Below are 21,559 nucleotides of genomic sequence, written 5' to 3' on the forward strand. Positions count from 1 at the left end.
GGAATTCTAAATACATATACTCAAAGACTAGACATCCTTGTCACGTTATGGGCAGGCCTACTATTTGCTATGCTTGGGATATGTAGTTCTGTTACTTGATTTGTCACATATATGTGTATGTGTATGTGTGTGTGTGTGTGTGTGTGTGTGCTTCGTTTAATTTTTATCCCAGCTTGGGAACGACGTCTTGGCAAAATTAAGTTATCAAAAATGAAATTTCATCACGTTAAGGACTGTAGAAAACTGAAGTATATCTGGTAATAGTTTTGTGCTATGAATATAAAACCAAGGAACTCGGGTTCGATTCCCAACGGAGAACTAAAAATATTTACATCCCTTTCACAGGAACTAGCTGTGCCTCTTATGTTTCGCAATGCTAATCACATTATTTGCGAATGTAGGCTATAGTGTTGGTTAAAGATGTAAAAAGTGGATTAGGAGAGTTAAGGGGTTAGGTATAGCTTACAGCAGTAAAATTTTTGGAAATATTCAACATTTTTTCCTCCAGTACCGTATCTTGTACAATAATGAAAATTGGTATGTGTAAAACACTGTCCTTCTGCTATAAGAAAAAAAATATTTTTACGATTTAGATTTTTTTTTTTTTTTTCAAAATTTAAAATGGTAGCAGTTCACTGTGCAGTGATGAAGCGTTTCCCTCATAACTCATAAACTTGTTAAATTTTTCATGTTCTCTCTCTTTTATTTTTTTGCTGAAACTCATGTTTACAATATCAAGTACTTTCTACTGCATTCCATTTAAGAGATAATTATAATAATATAACATCTATATGTATATTACTCAATAAATCCATCTACCTATCTATCTACTAATATATAATATTTTTTGTTATTTTGTGCTAGAAAAAAATGCTGATATTTGACAATTTTTCAAAAGGAATTTATTTATCAGGCAATCTTTCAAAGGTATAGAAGTGATTTTGCATCATATTGTAAATATGACATGCATAAATACACACAAAAAATTTGACCACAGAATGCTGGAAACGCTTTATCACTGCACAGTGATAGATTTATTGATATTAGTTCACAAAGTACAAAATTTAATAATTTAACAAAAAGATCTATATACAAAAGTGGTTATACATAATAAATATACAATTTCCTAAACTAATTAATTTATCGCAAATCTCAATAAATTATTGGTTCAAACTTGCACTTACGTCTGGTTTTATTGCATGTTTAAACCAATCGTAATAACCATTAAGACTTTAAACCTTATTTATCTGCTCCTTTTCACAATTTACTACCATAAATATTTTTAAATCAATTGAGGACCGTTTTTGCAAAACTTGCTAACTGAAAAAACTAAATTTTACTGGAGACACAAAAAACTGAATGGAGACAAATAGGTTATAGGTGCAACCATCACACTTTGACACACTACAATGAAGAGAAATAATTCAATTTTACTAAGATAACTTTGACATCATGTAGAGGCCTGCTTTATGTTAACGAATCCACCAAAATTTCAATTTTGCAAATTTTGTAGTTAGCAAGTTTTGCAAAAACGGTCCTCAATTATTATTTTTTTTTACTTTACTAAATTTATTCTATAACTTTCATATTTATGTTTAGTGATAGGTACACTTATGTACGTTAACTAATTATTCCGTGAACTGCACAGTGAATAGGCACCATTTTTAATTTTGAAAAAAAAAATATATATATATATATATAATTTGTTTTTAAATCGTAAAAATATTTTGTGCGAGATCGTGCGTATTTGTTTGGTTTCCACACAAAACCAATCCGCGGAAAGTCTAAAATTCCACATTCAGTATTCCCAACCTAACACACATAACAATTTCCCTCTTCTTACCACTTAAGTGACATATTGATTTCACTGCTTTAGGCTTCTAACATATTATTTTTAAGAGACGTTCAATATAGTAATAATTATAAATTGGAAACTTGCCACTGCAATTTCACCTAAATTGCACTGTTAACTATTGTTTTTAAATATTTGAAAAAATTAAGTAAACTCTACAACTCCACTAAAGTTACTGGATTCGTGATGCAAGTAACATTAAGGAAGCCGTGAAAAAATCAACAAGATTCCAGATGCCGATGTTATTACTGCAATATGTTATATAAATAATATTGTTAAAATATTAAAATGAAAAATAAATCATTACATAACCTTACCGTTTGTTTTAAGTTCGCATTTATGGACTGGGGGGGGGAAAAAAGACAGACGTATATCATGGCTTGCTGGAGTATAGTAAACACAGAAAACATTTTAAAGCAACAATGTTGAAGATAGATATTTTTGTTTTACAAATTTGCCGTCATTGAACAGAAACCAAGATGGAGATTTCATTTCAACTAATTAGAAATTCCTCTTTCAGGTATGTAATAAACGATCTTCGCACAAAATAATGTACGATACACGAGCGGTATGTTTTCTTTCAATTCTCGGAAATTAAAAATGCTCAACTACGTTTCGCTTTTTCAAACTTTTCCTCGAACATGAAATCTTCAACATACCGCTCTTGTAGCGCATATTACTATTTTTATTATAGCAGAAGGACAGTGTTTTATATATACTAATTTTCATTATTGTACAAGATACAGTAATGGAGGAAAAAATGTTTAATATTTCCAAAAATTTAGTGCTGTAAGTTATATCTAACCTCTTAATGATATTATAGTACAGCTAAATAGAGATATAGTTGCTACACTGATGTTTGAAGCGTGGCCTAGATCTAAGCGTGAAGGGCTCTAAACTGTAATTTATGCCTTTTACAAGCCAGCAGCCACTAAATGGATGTTACGATCCCCACACCCAGCCATGTATCATGTGTGACTCCTTTCTAATTCGTAGGAGAGTCGGACCTCATGGGGAACAGCAACGTCTCCTAGTGATGCCCACACTTTCTATGCGTATTATTCCAGGAGTAAAAAAATTCCTATACGATTTCTCTGTGAAAATATTCAAATTAATTCCTGCAGTCTTAACAAAGACCCGATGTTGCTGCCAGTCTTTGTCAGGGTTAGAAAAGCTTTCGCTATCACTTGTAATTGAATGGTTTGGTAAATGTGCCTCGAGGACTATCACTGTCTTAGAATTTCACTTCGGTTAGGCTACAAGCGTTGCGTAGCTAGTAAGTGGTATAAGAACAGCATATGTAATAATTATCGTAATGATCGTTATAATTGGCTTCATAATTATTGTAATTATCATCACCATATCAATTTCACCATTATAAATAGATAGATTTTTCTTTTCTCCTGAGGTCTCCCAACACTTTATACGCATTTCTGCATTCACCCATACGTGCTACATGCCCTGCCCATCTCAAACGTCTGGATTTAATGTTCCTAATTATGTTAGGTGAAGAATACAATGCGTGCAGTTCTGCGCTATGTAACTTTCTCTATTCTCCTGTAACTTCATCCCTCTTAGCCCCAGATATTTTTTAAGCACCTTATTCTCAAACATCACTAAGCTCTGTTCCTCTCTCCAAGAGAGAGTCCAAATTTCACAACCATACAAAACAACCGGTGATATAACAGTTTTATAAATTCTAACTCAGTATTTTGGATGACAAAAGCTTCTCAACCAAATAATAATAATAATAATAATAATAATAATAATAATAATAATAATAATAATAATAGTAATAATAGAGAATAAGGTGCTTAGGAAAATATTTGAGGCTAAGAGGGATGAAATTACAGGTGAATGGAGAAAGTTACACAACACAGAACTCCACGCATTGTATTCTTCACCTGACATAATTAGGAACATTAAGTCCAGACGTTTGAGATGGGCAGGGCATGTAGCACGTATAGTCGAATCCAGAAATGCATATAGAGTGTTAGTTGGGAGGCCGGAGGGAAAAAGACCTTTGGGGAGGCCGAGACGTAGATGGGAAGATAATATTAAAATGGATTTGAGGGAGGTGGGATATGATGATAGAGACTGGATTAATCTTGCTCAGGATAGGGACCGATGGCGGGCTTATGTGAGGGCGGCAATGAACCTCCGGGTTCCTTAAAAGCCAGTAAGTAAGTAAGTAAAATAATAATAATAATAATAATAATAATAATAATAATAATAATAATAATAATAATAATAATAAAGTGTAGGGCTATGAAATATAATCCACATGCAAAATAGTATACTGCAAAACATCTCCTCCATTTCACAAATCGAACTTCAGCGAATGATGCGTTATTTCTTAAGCAGTTGCCAAAAAGAGTTTGAAACAGAAGGCACACAATTTCAGAATCTGCTTTCTTAATTTGAGTGAACAAATAACGTGTTATATGCTTATATTAACGTGGAACGTGCTTATATTAAATATGCAGCTATTTGGGAAAAATGTTCGTTCCCATTTCTGTAATACTCTATGCGCATCTTCCTGCTTAGCAACCCGCAACATATTAGAAAAATAAATGAAGTTTGAATATGGAGAAAAAATGGGAGTATAAGAGTACAGTACATCAGTTATTCATAGATTTCAAAAAGGCATATGACTCGGTTAAGAGGGAAGTATTATATGATATTCTTATTGAATTTGGTATTCCCAAGAAACTAGTTCGATTAATTAAAATGTGTCTCAGTGAAACATACAGCAGAGTCCGTATAGGTCAGTTTCTATCTGATGCTTTTCCAATTCACTGCGGGCTAAAGCAGGGAGATGCACTATCACCTTTACTTTTTAACTTCGCTCTAGAATATGCCATTAGGAAAGTTCAGGATAACAGGCAGGGTTTGGAATTGAACGGGTTACATCAGCTTCTTGTCTATGCGGATGACGTGAATATGTTAGGAGAAAATACACAAAAGATTAGGGAAAACACGGAAATTTTACTTGAAGCAAGTAGAGCGATCGGTTTGGAAGTAAATCCCGAAAAGACAAAGTATATGATTATGTCTCGTGACCAGAATATTGTACGAAATGGAAATATAAAAATTGGAGATTTATCCTTCGAAGAGGTGGAAAAATTCAAATATCTTGGAGCAACAGTAACAAATATAAATGACACTCGGGAGGAAATTAAACGCAGAATAAATATGGGAAATGCGTGTTATTATTCGGTTGAGAAGCTCTTATCATCCAGTCTGCTGTCCAAAAATCTGAAAGTTAGAATTTATAAAACAGTTATATTACCGGTTCTTCTGTATGGTTGTGAAACTTGGACTCTCACTCTGAGAGAGGAACATAGGTTTAGGGTGTTTGAGAATAAGGTGCTTAGGAAAATATTTGGGGCTAAGCGGGATGAAGTTACAGGAGAATGGAGAAAGTTACACAACACAGAACTGGACGCATTGTATTCTTCACCTGACATAATTAGGAACATTAAATCCAGACGTTTGAGATGAGCAGGGCATGTAGCACGTATGGGCGAATCCAGAAATGCATATAAGCTTAGAGTGTTAGTTGGGAGACCGGAGGGAAAAAGACCTTTAGGGAGGCCGAGACGTAGATGGGAGGATAATATTAAAATGGATTTGAGGGAGGTGGGATATGATGATAGAGACTGGATTAATCTTGCACAGGATAGGGACCGCTGGCGGGCTTATGTGAGGGCGGTAATGAACCTTCGGGTTCCTTAAAAGCCATTTGTAAGTAAGTATATTATTGTACTGGACTTACAACATTTATTATATTCGAGATATTGAATGTAATACAAGTTTTCTGTTTTATGATCACGCTAAGATGATTTTCATCAAGTGATGACCTATGATTAGTTTAAGTCACACAACTATCAACCACTTCAACGTTCCACGCAATTGAATAGTTGTCTGGAAGAATGTTTTATGAGACATTTTGCCAACTTCTCAGATAGCAAGTAAAGCAATGTTTCGCAGTGAAAAAATGTGTTATTTTTACTGCCAGATATAGCCATTGGTTACAGATAAGCCTGAAACTTACTACATAGCATATTTGAGAACAAATTTTGTGCGAGTTCGTGCGAATTTGCTTGGTTTCCGCACAAAACCAATCCGCGGTAAGTCTAAAATTCCACATTCAGTATTCCCAACCTAACATACATAACAATTACCCTCGTCTTACCGCTTAAGTGACATATTGATTTTACTGCTTTAGGCTTTTAACATATTATTTTTAGAAACGTTCAATATAGTAATAATTATAAATTGGAAACTTACCATTGAAATTTCACCTAAATTGCACTGTTAATTATTGTTTTTAAATATTTGCAAAAATTAAGTAAACTCTACAACTCCACTAAAGTTACTGCATTCGTGATGCAAATAACATTAAGGAAGCCGTGAAAAAATCAGCAAGATTCCAGACTCATCATAGACTGTGGGAAAAAAAGACAGACGTATATCACGGCCTGCTGGAGTATAGTAAACACAGAAAACATTTTAAAGTAACAATGTTGAAGATAGTTTTTTTTTGCCGTCATTGAACAGAAACAAAGATGGAGATTTCATTGCAACTAATTAGAAATTCCTCTTTCAGGTATGTAATAAACGATCTTCGCACAAAATAATGTACGATACACGAGCGGTATGTTTTCTTTCAATTCTCGGAAATTAAAAAAGCCCAACTACGTTTCGCTTTTTCAAACGTTTCCTCGAACATGAAAACTTCAACATACCGCTCTTGTAACGCATATTACTATTACTTCATAAACAAAAATACAACAAATTCTTGTCATTTACCGCTACACAATTTTTTGCATACAACGTTCTCCAAGCAGATAGATATTCTACGAATCTGCTGTTGTATTTTTATTTTATGTTAATATGTTATGTTGAATTACGGATACTGCGCTGTGTCCGTAAGCAGCATGTGGTAGCGCGCTCACCGATAGCCAGAGTTACCGCTTTCCGGTACGGATATATTTTGCTCACCTTGCATAATCAATTCAACCATGTTAAAGAATATTCTGAATTTTGTTGAACAGCGATGATGACGAGGTTCTTTCTATACATTCTTCAGAAAAATGAGAAGAGGAAAGGAACACTGACGTATGTTAACTATTGGTACAATAGGTGAAACCACATACAAAGAGTAAGTCGAAACAGACTACATAAATATCATTGGATATCAACCTGATGATACAAGAATTATTGGTCGACCAACAAAGGTTGGATGGATCAAACAAAGAAATCTCAATAGGATTAAGAGTCTTAAGTTTGAAACCTTCAAGCATAGAATTTTCTGGCCTATTCCGTTATCATTCTTGTGACGATTTTAACTAATAATACAAGTGATTCATAAACAGTGCGAGTCCACACCTGTGGAGTAACAGCTAGCGCGTCTGGCCGCGAAACCAGGTGGCCCGGGTTCGATTCCCGGTTGGGGCAAGTTACCTGGTTGAGGTTTTTTCCGGAGTTTTCCCTCAACCCAATATGAGCAAATGCTGGGTAACTTTCGGTGTTGGACCCCGGACTCATTTCACCAGTATCATCACCTTCATCTCATTCAGACGCTAAATAACCTAGATGTTGATAAAGCGTCGTAAAATAACCTATTAAAAAATTAAACAGTGGGGAACTGGTCATTTGGTCAGCATCATGAAACGAGCATGATTTAGGGTTGCCAAGTTTTTTTAAGAAAAATTTAGGATACTAAGAAATCGACGAAATTGCACATATAAAACTGACAATTCAATTACTAAAAGACATTTTATGCATATCTGGCACAACAAAATTCATCATGTAAATGATCTTCATTTACGGCAACATTAAATGTTTGAAATAAAAGTCTGACATTGTGCAAAACTAAGAAAGAAAAATGTTTGAAGAGAATAAAAATAAGGGAGCCGGGAGATAGTTAAAAATAGAGTCAAATACGGGAGGAACGGCAACTCTACAATGATTCAGTAACGCGATAGAATCCGATTTGTTCATATGGGTATTTATGGACAGCCCTGATTAAAGCGTATTTTTAAAGGAAAGTCGTTGTCAGTAGAAGCGGCTTTATCAGCCACCACAACCGGCCTGGTATCTATCGAGTGCGGACCCCCTGTGGCATATACCACACCACGTCTACCTGCCTGTCAACCGACGAGGTTCAGTCACTCTGCCATCGAGTGAGTGCGCGCTGTGCTCGAGGATTTTATAACTCCTCTACGTTGTTAAAGGTAATCTGAAAGTCGATCAAAATCATCCTGAGTTCTTGAGAAACTTTCAACTTTTTTATTACAGCAATTACATGGAGTTATTATAATATCGCATAAAATCGATTTTGAGGTTGCCATGGAAATACACGTTTCTATAATCTCTGGTACTCAATACGTGGATTCTTGACTTGTCCGTCTGTGCAAACCTATTTCTGCTAAAATTATTGAGATTATTATTATTATTATTATTATTATTATTGCTGCCGCTGCTACTACTACTACTACTACTACTACTACTACTACTACTACTACTACTACATGGTTTCGCACAGAATGTGATATCAATAGTTTTAATACACTAATACGAAAGTCAGTGAACTATATTACTAAGTTTTCTTGCTGAATAAACCCAATTTCTTGTTTTGCTTGAAAAATCTTTTGGATATGTTAGACGAATTCAATGGCACAGTCTTCTGAATTATTTTGAAAGTGTTGTTACTGATGTTCATACATTTAAGGGCCTCCTGACGAGTATACGTGGAATTAATACTCATAGCTGACATTATTACTGGCTAGATTTTTGTATCATATATGAGCAATTCAGAGCAAAAATGGTGTAAGTCAAAATTGGATAATGAGGTTTAAAGTAAAAATTCTGTAAAATACAGCGCAAAGTAGCAATTAATATGGCCTTGCTATCCACTGACTATTAATAGTTTAAATAAGCTGAATATTAATTGCTACTTTGCCTGTATTTTACAGAATGTTTACTTTAACCCTCATTACCCATTTTTTACTTACACCACTTCTGCTCTGAACGGATCATATCTTCCAGAAGTCTGTAAATTAAATAACGTAATCATATTGTAGTTATTTATATGGTGCGTGCTAAAAGGGCATACGTCTTAAATTGCAAGTTTTGAGTAGAGCAAATGCAAAATTTTAAATGAGGACCAATATCATTATGATGGGCTAGAAATCTGACGCTCTATATCACTATGGAAGAGAATAGACAATTTTTTTAATATTGGGTTGGTGCATAAGTTCTTACCGTTTTTCGTTGCTATGGTTGCTGTGTCACCAGAGTACTATTAAATGAATGAAAGTACAGAAAAATGCTAAGAACTTATGCACCGATCCAGTATTACCTCAAGAAGTACATTTTTGGTAACCACATGGATGTCATAGGATGACTCAAATTCACCAATTTCTGACGTATGCCCTTTTTACCGCGCACCATAGATTTAAGGAGAATGTAAATTTGATGTGTTCGGGAATGTAAAATCTATCAGAAACACATTTGTTAATTTTTCCCAGAACTAATAATCTGGTCTGTTTTGTTCAACTAGTCCACCTGACCATATAGGCCTACTTTTATCCCAGTACGCGTTGCAGAATAATTTTATCCTATGTTGGCCTATATCGATAAAACGCTACATTCTCGCTAAATATTTGAGGATAATTTTGAAAAGCAAAATTGTGATTACCCATCATCACACTTCAATTGATAAATGTCAGCGATTTTTATTGCCTTCTGATAAACGCTGAATATTTTCTATTGAATTTTTACATTCCATTCGTAAAGTATTCTTTGTTTCATCTGTGTGTTATTTTATTAGATTATTTTACGACGCTTTCTCAACATCTTAGTATATTTAGCGTCTGAATGAGATGAAGGTGATAATGCCGGTGAAATGAGTGTGAGGTCCAGCACCGAAAGTTACTCAGCATTTGCTCATATTGGATTGAGGGAAAAACCCCAGAAAAAACCTCAACCATGTAACTTGCCCCGACCGGGAATCGAAATCGGGCCACCTGGTTTCGCGGCCAGACGCGCTAACCGTTACTCCACAGGTGTGGACAAGTAATTGTTAAGAATAGGTGTGAGCAAATGTAATAATAATAATAATAATAATAATAATAATAATAATAACAGTACTCAAATTAAGTTAGCTTACAACTGGTTCTTATATTTGTAATGTCTATAATATTTCTAATTATTAGACCTAATATAGTTAGAATATTATTAGGCTGGGATGGTCTATGTTTAGTTTCTTAGGGTGCTATTCATAGACATTTCGCTAACCTGCCCTACGAGCGTGCTAAACTAGCCCCAGCTATCGAGTGGTTACTTGTACTGGATTCATATCATATCATATCATATCGCTAACACTGATTTATGAATACGAAAAACGTTAGTTCGCTGATCATCCAACAAAAGCCCGCGCTAAGAATATCTATGAATATGACCCTTACTGTTTAGTTATTTATTATCAAAATGTTAAAGCTTATAATGCAGGTAAAGGAGCTGATAAATGAGCGACATGTAGTAGAAGAATTAGAATCATTTTTAATAATCGCATTTCTTACGCATGAGTGCCTCAAAGTAAAGTCTATCAGTTTAACATTCATATCACATTTAAATGTGAATTTTCATAAACAGAAAAATAATACTAGGAATGATGCCACATAATAGATAAATTCCAATCCCATTAGAGGCCAAATCGGCCCAGAAGATGGCGAGTCTTTCCCTAAGGAAAGTCGCTACCCCTTGGTACTCACTTCAGGTAGAGGCTGAATAAACCTCAGAGCCATACATAGTGCTGCCAGAAGGATTAGATCAATGGAGAAAATCCATTGTTCCATCGGGAATCAAAGCCGCGCTCTCCCAACTTACATCGTAAAACTTTAACCGCGATGCTTCCGCTCGTTTCAATTATTCATTCAGAGCTCCAATTAATTACCAGTTCTGTCTTGGGACGATGGAATGGTGCGATTTGCAGAAATGTCAGGAGGGACAGGGTATCAGTCTGTAGCCAGTTCATGTTTGTTCACCACAAATGTGACATGAGCACAGGGAATTACGAATAATATAGGGAAATCTTTCTGCTTATGTACTAAGTATTATTATTGTAGTATCTGTTACATTTCATATAATGCATTATATTATTATACTAAAACTAAATAGGTGAAATAATCAGAGGCGGTTGCTCTTAACGGACGTGTCTATAACAGTAATTCCCATTTACGTCATTGACGACGTATCCGTCATCGCCGTAAAGTAAGTTTCCTGGAACACAAAATGTCGCTTCTATTAGACGTTATACTAATTGTTCTTATCAATGAATAATGTTCAGTTATCTGATCTTTCTTGTCCATCTATTCATCTATCTGCTCATCAATACGTGCAGAAATCCATCCGACTGGATATGCCTTTGCAACTACTCATCGATCTTCCATCCATCCTTCTTACTACAATCCATCCATCCAACCAGGGTTAAAGCTAAAAAATAAATAATTGTCGCAAAAATGCACAAATGAAAAATTATATTTATACAAATTACGAAATGCTTGTGCAATATTAAAAATAATTGTACAGAAAGATAAAATTAATAAAGTATGCAGAAACAAAAAGCTATGTAATTTGTTTCTTGGGGTTTTATTACTTTCAATCCATCTTATCACACTGCAGATATACTTATATAAGTAAATCATTAGACGTAGGTATGTTTAGAATCAATTACTGCTGAATTTACATCACATTAAAATACGTTATTTTATGGGCACTGTAAACATTGAAATTCTTTACTAGTTGGCCCTTCAAGATTTATTGTTAGCAGAGTGCTAACTCTTTTTACTGAAAGGCGGTTTCTAATTTCAATTTCTACAAAATTCATGCAAATAAATCCTCGCTCACAATTTACAGTATGCGATGGAATTATATAAATCAATTAGAAGAAATTAATCTTTTAACTTACATGAACTGCACCAACTTTTTGAAATCAATTCCTGAATATCTATTGCTCAATACCTTTTTGAACATTGCCCATGCCATTAGCATGTCATTTAAATTCAGATTAGTTCAAACACATCTCTGATCTCATTTTCTCCATTACCGTCTTCGTTTCTGAAGTCCAATGTGGTTGTCGCATTTGTGCACATTTACATTCAAAGTTTGTTGCATTTTTAGAAGTCGAGTAGCAAAATGCGACGATGGCTTAAACCCTGATCCATCTCATTCACACGATTATTTGCCTATGTTTATTTTTCAATTAATACATTTATGCCTCTTTCCACCATCCACCTGTCAACTCACCTAAGTACAGAGACGGAATTAAAATTTGGAGCGAGTCTTGATGGGAGTCCACTTGTATGTAGGCAACAATTTCACAGATTGTCGAAAAAATCGAAAAATCGAAGGAGAATTGGGAGGAAAATTTAAAAGATACGCAAAACGCGTCCTTGCAAGGGGTTGGGGGCTGTACAAAACTAAATATGTGAGCTCCAAGCCTGCTGGCCACTAGTCTCACTCCGGGTTACGCTGCTCCCCTGAAGGAGCTCTAGAAAATTTTGAAGGGGAAGCCGAAATTGGACGTAACCTCTTAGGTACCACATACGCGAGGGGGGCTGAGATTGATCAATTGATCACGGAACGGGGCGAGGAGGAGTTGGCTGGTGTTTGCCTTTAGGATGGCAAGACGCTGTCATCTGTTGTTCGATGACAAAGCATGTGAAGGCCGTCGGAAGAAGCGCCGTGAAATCTAATCTGCAATTTGAGAGGTCCCTGTCCTTTCAATTTGCGACTTATTGAGTGACCTCGTATATTTAATAGACTATTAATATTATCTGAACTAGGGCATACATCGTTTATAATAAAGGTGGAATATATATGGGGAAGGGCATATAGGTCCGTGGCCCATTTCTTATAGGGCTCATCCCGACATTTGTCTTACGCCTGAGGAAAACCATGGAATACCTTAGGCGAGATGAGTTGTCTCATGTATAGGAGACTACCCAATTTGGCTATTACACAGATTGTCCACAAGTAGCATAATATATATAGGGGCTCTTTTTTACTGCACATGCGCAGTGTGTTGTAAGCGAAACATACAATAAGAGAGCTCCAAATTTTATTTCCGTATCTATACACCAGTGCTTAAAGTGGGCTGATATGAGCTGGGTACACATTCGAAACCAGGGAAACGAGCCGGTATGGATACCATTGATAAGACTGCTAAATATTAATTTGATATATCTTTTTGCACGATCGTGTTTTTTGTAGTATTTACATCTATTGTTGTTAGGCCTTGAAAGTTAGAATTCCCACACAGAAATTTGTTGCTAGGAAAACCATTCTTCATAACATAAAACTATACTGAAATATACACATTACAGTAAACTTATTGTTACTTAGTTACCATTATAGTGAAGTTTTGCGAAGGCTTTGGAATAATATTGCTCTAAATTTTCAATGCAGAATATATTGCATTTGCAATTTTAAAAATATGATCGTGCAAAAAATGTTGTACAGTACACGTTTGTGAAGTACATTACAAAATCTCGGAAATTGAAAAACTCGCTCTGCTCATTTTTCAAAATTTCCTCGATTTTGTAAAAAGACTTCCCAACCTTGTATCGTAACATACTATTATAATAAGGTTACCATTCCAAAAAGTTTATTTTATTTAGTTTACATTTAAATGTATATAATAATTAATGCGATCAGGATTAAGCTTCTTTACATAATATTAATGAAATCTGAGGAGAAAAGGAACTAGCCAACCTACCCCAGTATCTCCTGGCTTACTTTTCTCATGAGTGATGCCGTATTGGTGTCGTTTATGAGATTCAAACCTGTCTTCGGACAGTTGACTAAACAACAACTATGAAATTTATATATTTTTCATATTAAGAATCAACAACTTCATATAATTAGGAATGGACACGATTCATATAACAGAAGGTACCGTCACTTACCCTAACTATGGTCCACGATACAACCATTCAAAGAACATTGTTGAAGTAACATAGACCGTTCGTAGAGAGCTGCAGTGACTTGACTTCAAACTACAGCACAGAAAAAATACAAATAAACGAGGTACTACGTTATGGAGTACAAACTTTGAATGATTATATCGTCGACCATAGTTATGGGAAATGGCGGTATCTTTGTTTTTCTAACTACTGCGTAAAAATTAAAAATCTTTTTATGCTCGACCATGCCGAAATGTACTAATTATACACCTGGTAGCTGTCCTTTAATGCATGTCATTAAAGTATACCTACTCATTAAAGTACAGGTCTTCAGCCAATGATAACTCAGCTTACATGTGTTCAGCCAATGACAAGTCAGCTTTGTACCGTTATAAAACCGCAAGTATCGATTATTCTCGGATATGCAATCGAAAGAGAATTAGCGAAAAATCACGGAGGCTGGAAATCCAATACTGTCGCAGAAGGTTATGTTCTGTTACTATAATAATTAGCGTTAATTGTAAATAATATTCAAATAAATTCAATTTGTCATCTCGTTTTTCAATGTCGAATTCAATAATCAAGGTTATAATATTATAATATTATCAAGTTTAACGGGACTACGTCAAGGTCAATGACATTATTGTTCCTCGGAAAAAATCAATACTTTCGGGTCTGCGCACATCTCACAATTCACGACCTAGAACAAGGTCACTTCCGATCTTGTCAGATACAAATAAAATGTATACATCTGAATACCGGTAATTTCAAGTTAGAAATATGGTCGAGCATAAAAAGTCGTATGAAACTCGCCTATAATGGTAATTAAGAAGCTCGTATGAAAATTATGAAACTCGCTTGCGCTCGTTTCATAAATATCCATACTCGATTCTTAATTACTATCATTATAGGCTCGTTGCATAATGTACTATTATTCTCCAAAAGCCTCAGTCTAGGTAACACACATTTGATAGGCCTATCAGTATCTGTTTTGAATTGTTAAGACTATAAATTGTGTCCAACACGCGAAAGAAAGGAAGTGTGAGAAGCTGTGGCTCCTGTTGTGCGTTCCGGATAACGTTAATTTTGTGTCTTACCCTCGAAAATGTCGACGTATCTTTCAATGACTGCTGCTATTAATGCAATATAAGCAACAAAATCCATTTCGTCGTCCACTGCTCTATCTTAGGCTATTACCTTTTTCACATAACCTCATAAACAGAAATTCAATGGTGTCAGGTTCGTGACCTCGGAGGCAAGGACAGAGGTATAAATTGACGGCGTATAATTTCTTAAGGCTACATTCACATTGGAAACTTCGCTGTAAACATATTAGTCTGACGTAAACAGTAAAATTAGCTAGAAAACTTGAACCTTCAAAGTGAGTATAACCCGTCTGAAGAATCATTGCAGATGGCAGGTAGAGTAAGTTTGGACATAAACATGCGATCGATACTGCATTACGTCACCCTGTTCTGACGTACTATGCACAGTGCTGCAGTAAAGAAATGCCTCAGTTCAGTTCATTCAGTCTGTTAGTCGGTATCGGAAGTGTGTGTGTGTGTACACAAGAGCGAATGGAAACTCCGCCGATACACTCGTCACGCGAAGTCTTACACTCGCAAAGCTGAAATATTATATACAATGTGCTAAAATTTTATAAAGAAGAGAAAAAGGAAGGTCTAACATTCCATTAACGAACGCTGTGAAAAGAACAGCAACGGCGATGGGGTAGAGTGAAAGAACAATACATACTATAGCTAAGGAGGCGAGGAAGCAAAGCGCATTGGAGGACAATTTTCAACTCCTGGTGAAAGCCGCCCACATCCAAAGAAAATTGTACTTGATGATTTTGAAAAAAATGTGTCATCCGCAGAACTTTTTTGGAGTTTTATGAGAAGAGAAAAGAAATTCCGACCCTACGCAAGCTTCTGAATGCAGTTAAGAAAAAGATACAGTTTAATGACGGAAAAGATACATTCTGGAGCCTGTCAGTTTTGAAACAAATGACCGCACAATCAATAAGCGAAATCAGCGAAGAAGTCTGGATAAAATGCTGCCAATCTGTTAAATATATCGAGGACGAATATTGGCATTAATGGAAGAGGAAGTAGAAAGGGTAGTAATAAACATAGGCATTGTGAGTAGTGATGAAGAGTGTGATGAAGATGAGATGGATTATGATAGGCCAGGTAGGAGCACAGATACAGCAGACGAAGGCAGTTCAACTGATAGTGCAGATAAAATTGAGACCTCTGCCACGGGCATACATGTACTTCTGGAATAAAGTACGTTTATATACCGTACATGACAGAAAAAGTAAATTCAACTATGGTATTAGTAATTGTATTTGATTATGTTCATAACAGCTGTTGATGTTTTTATTGTTAGACTGTACCAATATTTCTCCAGCTGACTCGCCACGCATCGAGACTGAGCGGATCGCATTCGCGACACACGAGCGCCCTCATCTGAAAACTGCAATGTTTCGTCAGACGGGTTATATACGTAAGAAGTCTCCAATGTTGTTGTTCTCGAGTGGTATTTTCGATTAATGGAATCGATTGTGAGAAAGAATCGACTAGGTGATGTTGCCATGACAATAATTTTGTTTATCCTGTGTCGTGGAGTATGGATTCTAATCTATTATTGCGAAAGCAATAAACAGAAACAAGGAAATTTAAGAATTCACAGTGAAGGACGTTAATACTTGTGAAAAACTACAGTCTCTAATCGCGATTATCATTAACGGGATTAGCTCTGATCGAGATTATCGAAAATATGTACACACTAGGTCACTCTTGGTCCTTTCTGGCCAACAACTGTTTGTTGCAGTTTACTATACAAATGTATTTGTTAAAAGTTGTGTCAGAAATGTTATAATCTACTAGTTCATACAAGGTCAGGTAGAGGAAAGGGCGATTATAGGCTAAGTAATTTTTTATCGACTCGAGAACTTATTTTTTCAAAATGACTTACGTGAAATCATGAAGTTCATAATCTGTCATTTATTTCTTACGAAGGACGTCCTCTATTTTTTTTTAATATTTAAAACATGCTTTACATTATCACAGTGCGTATTGTATCTTTATTTTACGTATATTGTCAAAATAGGGGATGCACTGGCGTGCATGCTGTTCAACATTGCACTGGAAAAGGTTATAAGAGATTCAGAAATACAAACAAGGATGCAGGAGGACAGGATGCCATATAAGTTTTGGAAATATAAACCTCGCGGAAGAAGAAATATTGGAAGACCAGCCAAAAGATGGATGGACCAATTTCAGTAGCTGCTACAGGAATCAATTTCCTAATGCATGAAGGATGATGATGATGATAAATCAGTACAACTCCTAGCCTATGCAGATGACATCGATATTGTTGCTAGAACAAGAACAGCACTGGAAGATGCATTTAACTCTCTACTGGACGCAGCAAAGAGGATGGGACTACAAGTGAATGAAAGTACATGATATCTAACCCAAATAGAGCTCGTGGTGCAGATGATTTCTTGGAGATTGGGAACTATAAATTTGATCGAGTAACTAATTTTAGTTATTTGGGCTCTATAGTTAGTCACGATAATGATATGAGCCTTGAAATTGGTAAAAGGATCTTCCTCGCTAATGGAAAAAAAAAAAAAAATGTTATGTTTTATTTAACGACGCTCGCAACTACAGAGGTTATATCAGCGTCGCCGGATGTGCCGGAATTTTTTCTCGCAGGAGTTCTTTTACATGCCAGTAAATCTACTGACATGAGCCTGTCGCATTTAAGCACTCTTAAATGCCATCGACCTTGCCCGGGATCGAACCCGCACCCTTGGGCATAGAAGGCCAGCGCTATACCAACTCGCCAACCAGGTCGACTCGCTAGTAGATGCTACTATGGTCTCGTGAGACATATTAGATCTAAAATATTAACCCCCCAAAGCAAAATTAGGATATATAAAACTTTGATAAGACCAGTCCTCACTTATGCCTCAGAAGCCTGGACAGTGACAACAAAGGATATACATAGATTAAACATTTTTGAACGGAAGGCTTTAAGGTCGATCTTTGGGCCAGTCAATGTAGATAACGAATGGAGAGCCCGGTATAATAATGAATTATATGAACTATTCAGTGAACCCAATATAACATCTTTCATAAAAATGGGACGCCTGAGGTGGGCTGGTCATATAATGAGATTAGGCGACTCGAGACCAGCCATCAGAGTCCTCCGATATGAACCAGGGGAAGTAGACGAAGAGGAAACAAAAGGTCAGATGGGAGGATGGCATCAGGGAGGATGCCAGAACTATTGGAGTTAAAAACTGGATGAGTGTTGCTAGAAATAGGGATGAATGGCGGAAACTCCTATGGACAGCCAGGACCCATGATGGGTTGAGCTAAGGATGATGATGATATTGTCAAAATAAAAAAAAAATAATATGTACCTATGTTGTGTACATATCAGTACACTTCAAATCTATACTAATAATAAATCTGTAGCCGAAATTTTTCTGGTAATTTTCGATTTTCCAAAAATAATTGGCCCTAACATATATAATTAACCACCCTGAAACCGAAAATCACTTTTTTGAAATTTTTGTTTGTATGTCTGTCTGTATGTTTGTTACCTTTTCACGCGATAATGGCTGAACCGATTTATATGAAAATTGGAATATAAATTAAGTTCGTTGTAACTTAGATTTTAGGCTATATGGCATTCAAAATACTTTATTTAAAAGGGGGGTTATAAGGGGGCCTGAATTAAATAAATCGAAATATCTCGCTTATTATTGATTTTTCTGAAAAATGTTACATAACAAAAGTTTCTTTAAAAATGATTTCCGATAAGTTTTATTCTTTACAAAATTTTGATAGGATTGATATTTAATGAGATAAATGAGTTTTAAAATTAAAATAACGCCATCTAAGACGGTGCAATGAATTAAGAACAAATGACTTCGTCTATAAGGGGCCTTCGACAACAACAATCGAAACAGGGGCCTTGGACATCAACAATCGAAAGCTATTAAACATAACCTACAGAGAATGTTTCTGTGTTTGTATGATGTAATATCAGAAGCTAAATTAACCGATTTGTATAATTAATTATTATTTTACCATTGGAAAGTGTAGTTTCTCTATATGGACATAATGCTATATAATGTTATTACAATAACGTCTGAGTAAATTGAGGACAGGTAAGATTAAAATAGCTTCTTATGCACAGAATATTTGATAGGCTATTTTGTACATTCGTTTTCTGTATTTCTTAAAATAATATTTATGTACACTCATTTTAATCTCAGAGAATTAACGAACAACGAGAGTGTATTGATTTAGTATGCAGTAATAGTACGTTAGCTTAGCAATCCATTATTTTATAATTCAAATTTTAACTATGCTCAATTGAATCGTGTTAAAATACATAAAATATATATGCAATAAATGCAATGCAAAAAAATGGGTAATGAGCGAAGCAGATTATCTTGCGCTGTTGTGAAAGTTGTTCCCTGGATCAAACGTCCTGTTTTAATTATGTAATTACTTTATATTTATTTCTAATAGATGCAGCGGAGCGCACGGGTACGGCTAGTACAATAATAAATGTATATGTCATATTCAAATTTTCTCGGTTTTCTGATGAAAGGCCCAACAACAGTATCCATATACATGAAATTTTAATTTTTACAGCGATCAAAGTTACCGGTCTAACTTGCATTAACTCTACGCACTATTGTCTCCGCAAAAATAGATTACAGATAACCTATCAGCAGACTCTTCAGAGAAGACGAATGTGTAATCACCTAGTCTCCTTGCTGGTGGTTAGGAAATTAAGTCGTTATCTGCCTTTAACTTGGGCAGTTATCACCATTGATAAAGTTTTGCTAGTCGAATAAGATTAATTATCATTGATTCCAACATATTCTGTGTTGTAGTTACGTTTTCGCAAAAATGTGACAACGTCTATTAATTCTAAGTCTTAATCTAATACGTCAGAACTCCTCTGTTACTCGTATATGGTATTTTTACCCGTAGGCGTTTATTTCTTTGACTATACTTGTTTTTTTTTTTTTTTTAAGATGGGACATGGCAGGAGCGTTGCGATCGGAAAAACAACTGAATGTCACATAGCGTGGTAGGCCTGTTGCTATGGTAACAACGGTTGAGTTACCAAACTTACCGTTCTCACATGGCAAGTGCTTAATAACTCTCTTGGGGACATTTATTGTGCACACAATGTTAGCATTGGTACGTTTCGTCTTTGATTCTCTGTCGATTTTTGTATTGTTTTCTTACCTTCGCGTCAATTGTCAATGAATCTTTTAACGTCAGCCATCTTAACGTCAATTGATACCTTCCATCAGTTGGCAGCGTGGTAGTCCATATTGGCAACATAGCACTGTAGTTCCAAGTTCGGCCGCTTAACTGTCATGTCTCATCTTAAAAAAAAACAAGTATAGTTTCATTTTTGCTCCAAAACCGACATTACTTTTGAGACAGTAACAGTATAAGAATAAATATGAAAGTCCGGGAGTATTCAATTAAATCATATGAAATAATAACAAGACATGCCGCTGACCATCAACAGGAGATTCTTTAAGAATAATTCGTGGCGTAGTCTTATGAAGATACACAGTGACTTGCATTTATTAAAATACACGGAGGTGTTACAAATGAACGCCGTACAAATAAATATTATACTTTTGTTTCGTGACATAACGGGAACCTTAAATTTGCATTCCGTTAGTTTATTTATGCGACATAAAAAGCATATTACATGTTACATACGATGTGACGCGTTCAAGAATGCATACAATGGGCTGCCACGGCCGGCCTGCAATGCTTCTGTAATCTTTTTGTTGCCTATCTTCCGTTACATGCGGCCAAACTTCAACTAATTGGTTATTTGATCGTGTGCTTCTAGTCACCTTAATAGTTGTTGTGTGTTATATTGTTTATAAACTGTTGCCAAAATCTATAACGAGAATTCGAGATACACCGATAAATTGATTGATAAAATTTGGTCATTTATTCTATTACACTTTTACTACGTCATACTACTTTTTACTAATAAAACGGTACATAAGGACATATTTAAACCAATTATGGTGTTTATTGCTACAGTTCTATCACTGGGGTAATTTGCATGCACTTATGCCCTTCTAATTGCATGCTTCGGCGACTATTTCGAAAGGATACGTGTTTATATTAATTTAAAATATCAAACTCACTTTTATCTATGTTTTTTTTTGTTAAAAATGCTATTTCTCTCACAAAATTTGTACTACATGAATGATTTTTTGTGGAAGTTCTTTAATATGTGTGTAACAAATCTTACTATCAGGATTTTCTTTAAATCTCACATTTTTTATTTTTTATTTTTTACGAGTTGCTAATTTTTGGCCGTTTTTAGAATTAACATATAAAAATATATATTTTTTTCTTTTTCTTAGGGGTAAAAGAAATGAAAACACTGAATAGTAAGTTTTTTGGGGGGAGATTGAAAGTTATGAAAATGCAATTTCAGACAAAAAAAAAGTTAATAATTCACGCATTCTTAAACGAAATTAGATGAAATTTGGAATACACACTATTCACAAGAAGTACAATAACTACGTGTATTAGAGTCGACGGCAATTCGGAAGGCGGTTGTCTGCGTCGAGAGAGACAGATAGAGAGAGCAAGGCAGCGTACAACATTGCCACATCGTACTTCACGAGCACGTGGAATACAAAAAG

The 21,559-nt window shown here is 35.3% G+C and overlaps 1 protein-coding gene across 4 annotated transcripts in view; it reads left to right on the plus strand.

Moving 5' to 3' along the window:
* Myo61F (Myosin 61F) overlaps window positions 1–21,559 on the plus strand; it is a 321,197-nt gene that overhangs the window by 219,481 nt on the left and 80,157 nt on the right. Inside the window, exon 1 of one of the 4 annotated variants that reach the window (XM_069830416.1) lies at window positions 7,954–8,094. The exons of the other annotated variants lie outside the window; for them this stretch is intronic. The gene's annotated coding sequence lies outside the window, so the exon portion shown is untranslated. Of the gene's footprint in view, window positions 1–7,953; window positions 8,095–21,559 lie in introns of those variants that run through there. 4 annotated transcript variants of the gene reach the window in all.

The sequence above is a fragment of the Periplaneta americana genome, chromosome 7, assembly GCF_040183065.1.
Source record: "Periplaneta americana isolate PAMFEO1 chromosome 7, P.americana_PAMFEO1_priV1, whole genome shotgun sequence".
Classification (NCBI taxonomy): Eukaryota; Metazoa; Arthropoda; class Insecta; order Blattodea; family Blattidae; genus Periplaneta; species Periplaneta americana.